Raw genomic sequence first — 14,501 nt, 5'->3', positions numbered from 1 at the left:
AGGTGTGTGGGTCACTGACTAATCGACTTTAATCAGACTTCTTTCACACAGTTTTACAGCCTCGTCTGGAGTAAATAGTTGTGGACACTCCAAAACCAACATTATTATGCAAACACTTATCCGACCGCTTACACTCACTAGTTAAATGCCAGCCAGAGTATTTGAGGTGATTCTGGAATAAACACGTAAAATTTGAGAAACATATTTGTCACATATCCATTTTTTTTATTGCTGATTCACTGCTAAGCATTGATATTATTAAAAAATGTTAAAATATAGTGTGTACAAGAATGTTTTCATTCACAAACAGTAGTAGAAAGATGCCTGCCGGCCACGGCTGTTATGGGAAAATGCAAGGCAGCTGTGGGGTACGGAGGGTTAAATAGGGTGTTCATGCTCGAAAACCTTCCAATGTGGCTGAATTAAAGCAATTCTGCAAAGAAAAGTGGGCCAAAATTCCTCCACAGAGATGTGAAAGAGTCATTGCCAGTTCTCGCAAATGCTTGATTGCAGTTCTTGCTGCCAAGGGTGGCACAACTAGTTATTAGATTCTTCTATCTATCTATGCACACACACACCTATGCACACACTAGAAATGGAGCCCATTTGCCCTCACCTTTTTAATCCACTGGATTCAGGCAGAATTTGTACTTTGAATCTGAATATTCCTTGCTTCTAGTTTTTCCAAGTTTGACTTCCACATGGTGGTTAGTTAGCACATGTTTCCAGACAAGTGGGTGTCTTCCTTGTGAACTACAAGTGAGTGTGATAATCTACTAGCAACCAAAGAAATCACAAGTGACAAGGTTTTTGATGGAGCACCCTTTTTTGCAACTGATTTCGACAGCCAGCAACAATTTGCCAAGAAACTGTGTACACATTTTTCCCTCGAGATGAGAGGTTGCCAATGGGTTACCAACTGATCTGTAGGCCTGTGTGTCTGAGACCTTAGTGATCAAAATGATCTGGGTCTTTGCAGTTTTCATTGTTTTTGGGAAATATTCTAACTTGAGATACTAGAAATCTGATTTTAAGTACATTTTCATGAGATTAATTTCACAAAAATGTCTTCAAAATGCCTTCATGTGTGATTAATGTGAAATGTATAAGCATTTGCCATTTTTGAAATAAATTATGAAAAACAAAAACTCTTTCACAGTATTTGAATTTTTTGAGTTTCAGTAGGTGTTTCATCTTGTAGCCTTGTTTTCAAACCTACATGTATGTTTGTGCATGTCTGTGCATGTGTTCTCATGTGGTGATACGCGTGTGTAATAGTCTGATCAGGTGTGTAAATGTCAGCCTGTCAGAGCAGGCTGACATCGACAGTGTCAATGAGAGCAGGTGTGTTTTGTGACAGACAGGTGTGACATTTAACTTAAGATTTTATTCCAGAAACTCCATTCATCTCTGTCTCTCTGCTTGTCTGTGGCTCTCTGTCCCCGTCTCTCTCTCTGTCTCTCTCTCACAAACACAAATGTTAGACAATTACAGAAATCCTTTTTTTCCATTACAGGGTCAAAGTAATGATTACCATAATGATCACATAAATGTGAGCCACACAGTCTGTAAACTGTAAAATTATTTTATCAATTATACCTATTTGAACTTAGAGGAGGGTTATAGAGTGGGAAAAAGACATACACAATAGCTAAAGTGATCAACAGTAGTTCAAATTTAATAGACATCCCCAAAAAATCAGTTCCCTATACTTTGATACCATTCCTGTCTACATTTTACCCCTACTTTGAGGAGTAACCACTGATCCATTTCAGAGTGAAAGAAATAAGCAGTAGAAAGAAGTGGGATATTTGTTTCTATTATTTTGGCCAGATGCGATGAAAAGAGGTGGGTGTGGCAGTGAAACCTCATGCTCACTGGCTGATGATTTCTCAGTCACAAATCATTAACAAATGAGTATACCCACATAATCTCCTTTCTGACAGTGGTGTTCCATCAGGACATACTTGTCAAGTGAATTATAAAAGCATACATCAATTAAAATTTACCAAAGAGATTGAAAGATCTTTTTTCTCAGAGGCGTTCTACCATTGTGTTTCCCCGGTGTACATCCATCCTTTTAATTACTGCAATTGCTGCCATATTTTGGCTGAAGTTAGCTAGCTGTCTCTGGAAGCAGGTTTAACTTTGCTTGACTGCGATCCAATGGACTAAATGTGGGGTTAGCATTTTTATGGTGTGTCTGTGTCCCTTTAACAATGGCTTAAGCTGGGCAAGTTAAGAGAGCAGAAGCTTTTTCTGGTCGTTTGTGCATGTGCATTGTGGATAAACCTCACTGAGGAGAGACTTATGGAAGGATAGCATGCTAGGGAAGCTGCCACTGACTCTGCTTTCACTGCTCTGAGATCAGTTGTGGGGAAACAGAGTCAACATGTAAAACAGGTAAGCTAGTAAATAAATGACCCCACTGTGATTTATCAATTGGGAACCTTTTCCACACATATTTTCAACCAATCCTAAATGCAAGCTCAAAAAAAAAGACTTAATAGCCATACAGGTCAGCTACTACAAGACCACCTTGTCCTGAACATTGCAGTACACAGGGCCAAATGTTAAGATAAGTTACTGTCAACAGTCTCAGCTCTTGCCCTGCTTGACGACAGAAAATGGTATAAAGTGTAGAACATCCATTTTTCATGCCACCGGTGTTGCCTCAGCTATGTCTTAGCAGATAAGGGTGGGAAAAAGTAATATTTTTAGCCACAACAAATAAGATGGAGTAACCTACATGTAACAAGAGGGCTTACATAAGCAGATGAGGAAAAGTGACACTCTGGACAATTTTGTTGGAATTTTCTATATATTTATACATTTGTTGATTATAAATTTAACTCTGTCTGGTTATCAGTCCTCCATATACAATAATATAATGTAAAGGTATACTGACAAAGCCACTATGTTGTCCCTCATGCTGCGATAAACTTTAAGCTTAAAGTCTTTTCTTCATCTTGGAAACAGCAGTGATTAACGCAGTCCTAACTCTAGGTCTCCTGTTTAGTTGTTTTGGAACATTTGTGGTGGACAGTCAGCAGACTATTAATGTATGTCATAATTTAAAACTCAAAAATAACTTCTAATGGGGCATAAAGCAGTGGAAGTGAAGAAACAACCATAGAAAATAAATGATATTCCATTCAAGCAACTACGGACAAAGTTCCCACAGGTAATCGGAACTGGATGGGGCATAAGATAACCTGTTCTCTACTACCAAGCAAGAAACTGAATGAGAGTGATGGTGTGACATATATTATAATTACCTAGGCACCTGGAACCTGGAATGTCCTAGAACTGGATATCAGGTTCAAAGCAGTGTGCAATTAGCGAATCGTTTCTATTGTGGTTGCAGGTTAAGGAATGAGTGAGCTGTCAGTCATTAGAGCCTACAGAATAATAATGCAACAAATTTCCTTTGTGTATTATATAAATTCAGAAATTACAAAATCCTGAAACTACACGTATTTCTTTTGGCTAAAGAAATATGTGTAATAATCTTTGGATTCGGGAGACAGACACTATCTCTACTTTCAAGATTAGGCTTAAAACTTTCCTTTTTGCTAAAGCATATAGTTAGGGCTGGATCAGGTGACCCTGAATCCTCCCTTAGTTATGCTGCAATAGACGTAGGCTGCCGGGGATTCCCATGATGCATTGAGTTTTTCCTTTCCAGTCACCTTTCTCACTCACTATGTGTTAATAGACCTCTCTGCACTGAATCATATCTGTTATTAATCTCTGTCTCTCTTCCACAGCATGTCTTTCATCCTGTTTTCCTTCTTTCATCCCAACCGGTCGCAGCAGATGGCCCCGCCCCTCCCTGAGCCTGGTTCTGCCGGAGGTTTCTTCCTGTTGAAAAGGAGTTTTTCCTTCCCACTGTCGCCAAAGTGCTTGCTCATAGGGGGTCATATGATTGTCGGGTTTTTCTCTGTATTTATTATTGTGCAATCTACTGTACAATATAAAGAGCCTTGAGGCGACTTTTGTTGTGATTTGGCGCTATATAAATAAAATTGAATTGAATTGAATTAAAACTATGACCATGTCCCAATCTAAGTAAATGATCTGTAAATGTATTGCCAAACTAAACCAAACCAAACCAAACTTATTTAGTTAATGTAACAGATAGCTTGTTAGATAGTGGCTGATACACCAGCCGTGTACAAGTCAGTCCATATAAAACTGGGCTGTTCTGGGAGAGAAACAGTAAAGCTGTTTGGAATTCTGCCGCTAAGACAGCTAAGCCACTCAGATGCTACAAACCAAACCTGACACCACTATAACAGGAGTTATGGAGGGATACCACACAAATCTGGACTTAGAAAAACAGCACTAAGAAAGTGTATGTGCGTATTTTTGTATGGAATCTGAATAAAGTGTGTGTGTGTGTGTGATCAGGAAAATGTGAAACTGTATTTTTCAAATTCTCTTTTCTTTCCATTTCATTTTCAAAAATCTTTCTTTAGCACACTGAGACTGAAGTGCATAATGTACCTGTCTCAGATGTTATGAGCGCACTCAATGGCTGTTGTCAGTTGATATTGCTCTAGCCAGTAAGCTGCATTCTCCACCAGCTAGCAGGTTCAGTAGGCTTTTATTACCTCATTTAAAGGGCTTCATGCTGTCTTACAGAACAGAAATAATTGGAAGAGCATTAACACTTTAAAACAGCCGTTAAAGTATGCTTGAGCAGTAATTTGACTTTTATTTTTGATATCATTCTTTTATACTGGATATTTTTTTGACTTTCTGCTTATAGTTGGTTATAGTAACTAGACTTATGTTTTTCACTATTGGCGTTATTTTAGTAACCAAAGCTATTTAGGCAAATTTTCAGTTCCAAGAGGCAACCTGAAGAATGCTGCAGTATGTGTGTGATATCCTGTAGCTAGAGGGCAAGAAGGTTAAGCTGCTGGTATTGCAAATTGCTTCTGGCTAGTTACTTTGCAGTCTACGCTTAAGGAGTTAATATTTCCAGAGAGATGACAAGCTGTGGCATGCAGCAGATTTAATTGGTTTTGGTGTTGTTATTCTTCACATCCCAAGCCAGCAGAATTTGCTTGGAATCAACTGAACCAAGATTTACAAAGTGATGCAATTGCAGGGGGTACCTAGATACACATATCTGTCATGTTCCGGAGCACAGCATGCTGAAGTAGTTAGCCAAATTTCACATCTGTTTCAACGGGAAGTGTCAAAGAAAGATAAATGATGGATCAGAGCACTGCTGTATGAGGTACAGGCACATGTATTACACCTTAATAATTTAAATTGCCCTTAACTGTAAAGGTCAGCGGAATAAAACTCCTAGGATTGATTAATTGATGGGAACTCTTTGAGAAGGTGACATTTAAGAGAATTGTTTTTTATCTGCACATGAACACTCCTTCTGCAGTTAGGATCCAGATAAAAAATGAAAGAGATATTATGATGATCGTTATGCAGTTTTAACACACCATATTTAAATACTCTGCTTCTGAATTTTTTGGTAGATGTTATCCTTTTCATTTTTAGCACCCACATAGATGTGCATGGAAACGTTCTTTAGTTAAACTGACCACAAAATCAAATCTCATTGTGTGTCATGTCAGAACTATTTAAACTCTTTTCCAGCTGACTGATCTATTATATGCATTTACACAGACATAAACTCTCTCTAAATACCAACTGTTTTCATAGTTGAGCATTTTATACTGAACATTCGTAGAGAGAAAAGAAGGAGACGCGCCAGAAGTCTTTTCAAATCTCAGTCCAGCATTTACAGTACACTTGGAGACAAAATCAGTGCTGCTGTTTATTAAAGGATAACTTTATACCTTATAGCTTTCTCACTGTTGTTTATAATACCCTGCTATTGAAATAAATTATATATTAGATTGTTTTTGAGTCCCAATGTAAATCAGCTAGCTATCAACTTAAGGTGGGTTGCTGTATTCACACGATATAATGTTGACTCAAAATACTAATATATCCTACAGTCCATTTTAAGGCTTTGACATGAATTTATTGCTCCCGCTCTGCCATTCATTATTAAAAACACTGTTGAATTGCCGATGCTCACTTAACATTTCATCAACCTGGCTTGAAACCCATCATCCACCTGTTGGCATTGGCTCCAGGTTCCCCTGGGGTATAATTATCCAGGCTAACAGCTTAGTGTAAAGCCAGACATACAGTATGGGCAAAATCAAACTTGTGTAAATGTGTCTGCAGATGTCACGTTATAAAAGCCTTTACAGAACTGGGTTCATGCAACATTGTTGTTCTATCTATTTATTCAAAAACAAAACCATTCTGAACTTCTTATGAGTATAACAGGTGAATTACGTGAAAAGGATTTTTCTTCCTCTGAAAATAAGACAAAGCTTTCACATGCTTAAAAGCAGTCTATGGCAAACTTAAACATACTTTTACCAAGAATATGCCTGGATTGGTCATTTGCTGTCTCCTAAAAGACTGGAGCAGCTGAGCTGGGGTCGCATACTATGTCTACCTACAAATAAACACCTAAAAATAAGCATCAAAAGTGAGCTCATAAAAATGACACATTAGCACAACTGTAAAGAAGCTGTTAACACTGAACCTTTCCGAGTTACACTTTTTTTGTGTTATATTTTGCTTCATTATTGTGGTTATGATGCCACAGGAAACATGAATATAGTGCTATATGCCATTAGCTTTAGCAGTGACAGAAGTACATCCAAACCATAAATTCTCAGTTGCAGAATCCAGCTCTGGCTAGAGAAGATACTATATAATCGTAATCGTCACAATCCACATTATTCCTAACTTGATATTTGATTATATCCCAAATCTTTAGGATGTTGTAGTACATATTTAATTATATTAATATTTATATTATATTCTATTACATTATACATTTAAATTATATTTAAACCAGCACTTTGTTGGGGACCATGTTCTTGCTGCTTCAGTGAATTTCACAGCAGTATTAACTGTCCCCAAAGAAATAATATATCAACATTTCTTCAGGGCCTAGTGACCTTTTTTGTAATACTATTAGCTGAAAGAATTTCCACTTATTGTATAGTCTGGTGAAATTCAATTGTTATTGAACACATCAGTACATCCTGAAGGATGATCTGTGACATCACCATGTTGGCACTGGTAGTACAGGACAGTGGCATTGTAAAGCGCTTTGGGTGCCTTGAAAAGCGCTATATGAAATCCAATCCATTATTATTATTATTATTCACACCTCATTTCTCTTGATGGGGTAGACACTGAACACAATATGTATCTTTGGGGAAATACAGAATAATGCCAAAAATTTTCAAAGAAATTTTACTTTCTTTCTTAAAAGCAGACATCTCCATTTGGTAAAGCCTCAAAGGTCGTAATGACCCAGTGACTTGAAAGATCAGTTTCTTTTAATCTGTACCAAAATTATGTCTTTTCTAGCTCATCTTATGGATGTGCCTGTCATGATCCTGGGTCATTTTGACCCAGCATTTTGTGTTTCCTTGAAGTTCATTTTGTGCCTTGTGTTTTTCTGATTTTGTATTAGTTTAGGGTTGAACCTGGAGTTTAGTGTTTTATCAGCCCTACCTGTGTCTGTCCTCGGTGCTCTGTTCATGTCCCCATGTTTGTGTTGTAAAACAGTCTGTGTGTTTCCTGTTTTACTTTGAAGGCTCGTGTTCTGGATTTCCTGTTCTATTCTGAAGGTCTGTGTCTGTTGTCATTGTGTTCAGCTTGTGTCCTCCAGTCATCGTGTGTATTAGGGTCAGCTGTTCTTCCCTCCTGTGTGTGTTTCTTGGTGTCCTATTCGTTGGTCTGCGTCTCTCTGCCTTTCACCCCGTTTCCCGAGGATTTCAAGTTTGCTCTTTAGTTTTTCCCAGTTTAGGTTTCTGTTAGTATTTCTCATGCTTCGTTGTCTGTTTCTGCCACTGCCACTTGTAAATAAACGTCACACTCTTCATCAGTCAGCTGCCTGCATTTTGGGTCCTTTTCATTCCACAACACGACTGCTGCCCCAGCCGTGACAGTGCCAGTTATATTAGGAATAGTTATATTAGGAATTTCCAGACAGAAAAGCTGACATGCTAATTTCGCATACGTGCCCTGTTAGGGAGGATGAATATGAGAAAATGCATCTTGTAAACACTTGTGTACATGTTTGTTCCCCTTTAATTCGAGCTGCTGCAAGAGATGAGTCTCCTAAATGTTTTTTCCTGCTTGAGTAAATCTGGTTTTAAAAGATTTCCATGGCAATAAGGGGAAAACAAGAATAGAGATATTTTATAGAGGTAGAGAGAGAAGGTAAGGGTGACCAGTGAATTCTCATTGGGGTTCTATAATTACTCCATGCCATTAGACTGCAGTCTATAATTAACTACCTGTTGGGATTAGCATGAGCAAAGTCACTGGGAGAGAGGATGGATAGAAAGTTGGAGAGAAAAATGTCGGAGAGAAAGACAGAAAGACACGGCAAGAGAGAGAGCAAATAGATAAAGGAGAGAAAGACGACAGGGTAAGATAAGTGTAAATGAATATGAATGTGAGACAATGAAGCAACGAAGGCAAGAAATTATGTGATATTCAAGCAAAGAAAAAAACTAAGAAAAGCTAAGCTACAAATTCTCCTTCATGTTGATGAAGGTACATTATGGAAGCATAATGATAGAGTTCTGATAATCACAAAGGGTCCGTGTTTTTAAAGTTAATAACAAGGCTATAATTTGCTTTAATAAATTGGATTTCTTACCCATATTTAAAGAAATTGGAAGAGCCAAACATTAATTTATGACCTGTGATGATTACAAGTTGTTTGCAGTAATTAATTGTCCATAGCAACCAAGGATAAATGCATCATGCTGGGAAAAAAAAGTGCTAAATGATGGTATACAAATAATACACATTTGAGCCGTTATATAGCTCAAGGCTTTTTCTGAAAGACATGGAATGGGTTAAATGGACATTAAGTGCTGTATGAGTACTCATATAATTCTGGTCCTTTCAGTTTCCATCTCATTTAAGTAATTCTAAGTGCTTAGTGCATTACTTCCACTTGGTAAGAGAGAGACAGAGAGTGACAGCAAAGGAGAGTGAGAGAGAGGAAGAGAGAGACAGACCAACAAGTAGACAAAAGAAAACAGACAGGGAACGAGGGAAGAAAAAGAGACAGAAGGAATTAGTGTGTGTGTTGAGGTGTGACTGCCCTGCTCTACTTGACTAATGAGCTGGTGTTAACTCAGAGGAAGTCAGAGCTCATTCTGGCTACGCTTGACCCCAGTGCTAACACTAACTCTGTGTGACAGCTACATATACACAGACTGCCACCATCAACCCCAATTCATTCTATTTCTATTCTTTTGGACTGAATGTGGCTATATGTTAGTGTGTGCACCTTGCAATAAGTACATGTTACAAACCAATTTGCATGTTTAATTTCATTTTCATAGGTTTAAAACTCTACGTTTTTTAAGAATTAAATCAAAACTCCGAAATAAACTTTCAGTCTGCCAAGCTGCAGCAGAAAGTACATGCTACCTGGTAGTCATTACATAATTTCCCTTCATAGGCATTACAGTTGTTAACAGTTGGTTATCTCTGGTCAGGACAAAGATATTTCATTTAAACCACATAAATGCTGGGAGCCTGAGTCTAGAGGTACTCTAACCCAGTGTTTCCCAACCACTGTGCTGCGGCACATAGGTGTGCTGTGAGAAAAGATTAGAAAAGAAAAAAATAACACTAAAAACAAAAAACCCCTGAAAACCATGAATGTCACACCCGACCCTCAACTCTCGCAGCCTGGTACCAAACAACCACTGCTCTAAGCGACTGACGTGAGTAACCGGCAGAACAATTACATTCTCTTCCACTAGAAGGCAGTGCAACTGTCTGCTCTAATTAAATGGGTTGCCAACTGCGAGTAAAACAGAAAAAGATAAAGAAGAAATGACATAAAAGTCATGGTTTGAGAACGCAGTGGATAATAGCAATAGATAAATATTTGAAAAGAAAAATTAGTCAGTCTGAGCCCTGGAGAAAATTCTGACCCAGATGAAGGCCCCGGCATCAGTAGTGGTCAGAAGAAAGCAAAAAAGGTATACTGGGGACAAACCGAGCCAATTCTGCTATATCTGGTGCTTTGGGAAAAATTATCAATATACTTTTTGTGACATTTTTGTTTGGTGATGTTCCGTGTGATTTTTCTAATGTGAAATATGTGCCGTGGCTCCAAAATGTTGGCAAACTGCTCCAACCCACGATTCATTGTTCATGAAGAAAGAAATATCCTCCATTGAAGAAATATTGAAATGAATGGCATTAAAGGTTTACCCCCCAACACACAGCACATTTAGAACTTGTAAAAATTGTAAAATACCTGTAAAAATGAAAATACTGAATACGGATTTTTACTTGTGCATCTTATAAATGTCTTATACATACTGTATAAACAGCTAAGCTCCATGACTGAAACCAAGCGGAAGACAAAAGGGGAAGGCAGATATGTATGTAGAGGCATTCATGCAGCAGACCAGCTGCTTAATGATGATTGTGTCAAAGCTTTTTCCATAGGGCTTGTCTTGTCTTTCTCATCTGTACCATGGGACCGCTGTATTGAAGCTACAAGTATATAACTTTCAGGCTATACATATGGGAGCTGTGTGTTATACAGATACCACATGACAGATCAAAGCTACAGAATTTATTAACTTAACTTTTCAAAGACTTGGATATACTTGATGCATGTGTGGCGATAAGGCAATTACAGCCTGAAAATATATGTAACATAAACTTTAAAAATACCAGTTGTTAATATCAACCAATGTTAAATTGACAGTGCAACAATATATCCACAACTTGTAAGTGCTGTACTGCAAACTTCAATGGCAGTTGCCTTAATAGCATTCTTCGGTTCTTTATTTCCTCCCCTGCATTCAATTTATCCACCTGTCCCCTCCCTCTACATCACCTGTCTATCAGTTCAAACACATAATTTGTATGCATATTTATTCATAAATGTCCTGCCAATCAAAGACATGCTATGCAAAGTTCAGGAGGAGTAAAATACCACTAATACCCAAACATCTCAAGGCTGCATTTGCATAAAGCCAGAAATAATCTCTGGTGTCAACACATGCCTCACTGGTGACACCTCACTCAATTTGGAAAATGACATTCATTTTATGTGGTATTTTGAAGGCTCTTACAATGTACACTTTAAATCCATTTAAGATGACCCTGCTTTACAAAAGCACAGTGTTGAGATACCTATGAAATACGATTCTTATACATGGATGCAAACAGGGGGTTGTCAAAAAATTGATCAAAAATTGATCAATTTGATATCAATTTAAGATTTTCATTTGCAGCAGTATTCATACCAAACAGTGTCATCTTTGCCTCCTCCAGTTCACACATAAGTTCACACAGCACCTCTGCACACTCAGGCACACAGCTCCTCTCCTCACCAACAACTCAAGTAGTTAAGATTCATAACACAGAACATTTTAGGAGGAATTTCAAGAGGTTAGTAAAGCTCCTGTTCCAACACTGAAGTATTAAATAGTTATCAGAAATGTTAATCTATCTGGTCCACATGTTAACATAAAGGATATTACTTTTATCAGTTGCCCGATAGCCACATTAGCCAGCTGTTATCATTAATGTAGTGGCTGGTATACTGCAGTTAGATGAAAGATGAACAATTATTGCAGGTTGAATGGGTCATCCATGGAAGATTGACCTATGGCAGAGTGGATGTCAGGCACATTTTCAAGTGGATTATGGGTGGGTTCCTGGCTGTGCAGAGGAGTGGGGAAACCATAGCTGAACTGCACAGGGAGTCCAGAGTGTGGAGAACTAATCTGAGCAAATAAAAACCTCACAATGCACCTGCTCGTCAGATGGCATCTATGTGTGTGTGTGTGTGTATATATGTGTAAGCGTGTATGTGGAAATATGTGTGTGTACGTATGTACGCATGCATATATGTATGTATGTGCGTGTATGTATGTAGGTGTATGTATAACTTGTACATATCTTTCTTGTGTAAATGTAAATTTGTCTGTGTTATTGTGTAAATACCTATGCTATCGTGTACTTCACACACATGGAGAGATGCCAAACTGCCTTTCATTGTTTTTGTAACAATGACAATAAAGAGCTATTCTATTCTAAAAAGTGAAAGCTAGAAAAGAGCAGCTACATCAGAGATGTTTCAGATTTGAGGAGAAAAACATGAACTTTTCTTCCTTTACAACAATTTATTAAAACGTGTTTCTTATTTTGCTGTAGCTATGTGCGTGGTCAACTTTAAAATGAAGGAAATTACCTGTTCAGTCTTTCACAACACTTTTTTAAAATATCCTCTTTAGTTTAGCATAACTAATACCATGCCTTATCCAAAGTTCATGGTGGTCTTCTTCTACAATAATTTGATGTTAAATATTGTGTGTTTTTTTCTACCCTTGATTTAATGGTAGGTTCTAAAATATATTTTACCTTCATGATTTGTAAAAAAAAATCTAAATAATTTACTAAACTAATAAAATCTCTAAATTTAATCTTATATCATACTTATTTTGTTAAATCTAATTCATAATGCATTTAGTTGAAAATTAAAACATTAATTTTTACGAGATTCCGCATTATTTCTGTTGTTTCAAAATGGGGTCAAAATCCTCCCTGTGGCATCAATAACGGCCTTAACCCTTGGATGCACAACCTACCAATACCTACACTCTTCCACGAGTGGGGTCAAAAATGACCCCAAATAAAATCAATGCATTTTGCTATAAACTCGGTTGTTATTCTTCAAAATCTCTAAAACGAAGAGTTGTGATATTTTCATATTTGAGGTATTCCTCATAAAACATGTTTGTGACATGAGGCCCTTTGCACTAGACTTGTAGTCAAGACCGCCTAATCCGAGACCAAGACAAGACCAAGACCAGAGGGTATCAAGACCAAGACAAAGACCAAGACCAGAGGGCATCGAGACCAAGACAAGACCAAGACCAAGTTGAGACGAGACCGAGACCGAGACTGAGTCGAGACGAGACCAAGACCAAAACCAAGACCGAGACAAAAAAAGTCTTTAAACTGCAGCCAGATGCTGCTTCGTTTACGGGTGTCAGGCATATTTATGTGTTTTTGCTTTCGCACAGCCCTCCTCACCGCTGTCTACTGTCTCACTCACTTACTGAGAGGACAGACGCACGCTCCACTTGACTGTCGCGTCTCTCACCCTCTCTGTTTTTCACATAATGATATTATCCTATATCCTCGCATGTGATTGGCAACAATATGGAGGGATTGGAGCATAACTGAGCCACTGTGTGAGAGCTGAGCAGCGAAAGGAAATTAAGTGAGGGTAGAAATGACTGAAAGATTATTAGGCTCTGTTTTGAGTTTTGTTCAAAAAAGAATGACTTCATATAGGAAAAAAAATAAATATCACATATGCAGGACACCTTAAACTAGTTTTTTAATTAAGCAGCAAGGCAGAACAAAGTCGGGCCTGTATCAAGACACAGGGACTAAACCCCAATTCAACCAGACCCAGAACTAATCCAGAATTAAAACAGGACTACAACAGTTCAAAATCAGGACTACTTAGGACTTAACCAAGACGGAACCAGAATCAGAACTAGATGATAGTAGCACTGAAAATCATCATAGACCTGCACTACACTTATTTTTTTAATTCTACCAAAGTACGCTATTTAGATTCTGAAAAGTTTATATAATTATTTAGCCTTGTTGTGCAAACAAGCCTGCATAACTTAATAAATATAGAATTTGAAAAGTAACAAATGGTATCTAAAAAGAAACAGGTACTAGATACATGTTCTGATGAGTTTTGGCAAACAACCATTTGACTGACATGTGTGTCTCACCTGCTCTTGTTCCACCTCTGTTCTGCCCTCATTCTCCTCTCTCTCTCCCTCTCTGTTCCTCTCTCTCCCTCTCTGCTCCCTCTTTGTGCTGACAATCAAGCCAAACACCAACATCATCAAATATACAGTTGAAACCAGATATTTACAAACTCTTCAGATAAAAACACAAACACTTTTTTAATTGTAACATCAAATCAGACTAAATGTTTATTTTTTTAGATTGATAAATATAAAAAACATATTTGTTAACTTTAAGAGTAAAGAGAAAAACTATATGTATTTCTTAATTGCAAATGGCACCAAATTGTATTCAAAATTGAGCCACACTTATGGAGCTCCACAATTCTGTTCCTGGTGTTTTGGTTGACATCTCTTGATTTTCACATGTCACAGAAACAGGCTCTGTGTTTTGCCTTATATGCATCCACAGCTGTGCCACCAATTTACTCACATGGACTCTACTAACCTATCAGAAGCTTCTTAAGCTCAGAATGGAATCGTCTGGAGTTTTCTTATTAATTAACAATAAACTTAGTGTATATGTTCTCCTAAATTTGATGAAAGGGATAAAAATAGACAGCTCTGTCTCTCTTTATTCTGTCATTAAACTAATTC

General features: G+C 37.7%; 1 long non-coding RNA gene across 1 annotated transcript in view; it reads right to left on the bottom strand.

Moving 5' to 3' along the window:
- Nucleotides 1-13,923, bottom strand: part of LOC112842196 (uncharacterized) — a 28,897-nt gene extending 14,974 nt beyond the window's left edge. The window contains exon 1 of the long non-coding RNA XR_003213914.1: nt 13,887-13,923. This is a non-coding gene — a long non-coding RNA (uncharacterized LOC112842196). The remainder of the gene's footprint in view (nt 1-13,886) is intronic.
- Nucleotides 13,924-14,501: the final 578 nt, after the last annotated feature.

The sequence above is a fragment of the Oreochromis niloticus genome, linkage group LG14, assembly GCF_001858045.2.
Source record: "Oreochromis niloticus isolate F11D_XX linkage group LG14, O_niloticus_UMD_NMBU, whole genome shotgun sequence".
Taxonomy (NCBI): Eukaryota; Metazoa; Chordata; class Actinopteri; order Cichliformes; family Cichlidae; genus Oreochromis; species Oreochromis niloticus.
The sequence above is the reverse complement of the archived record's forward strand: the minus strand, read 5'-3'. Positions and strand labels throughout refer to the sequence as shown.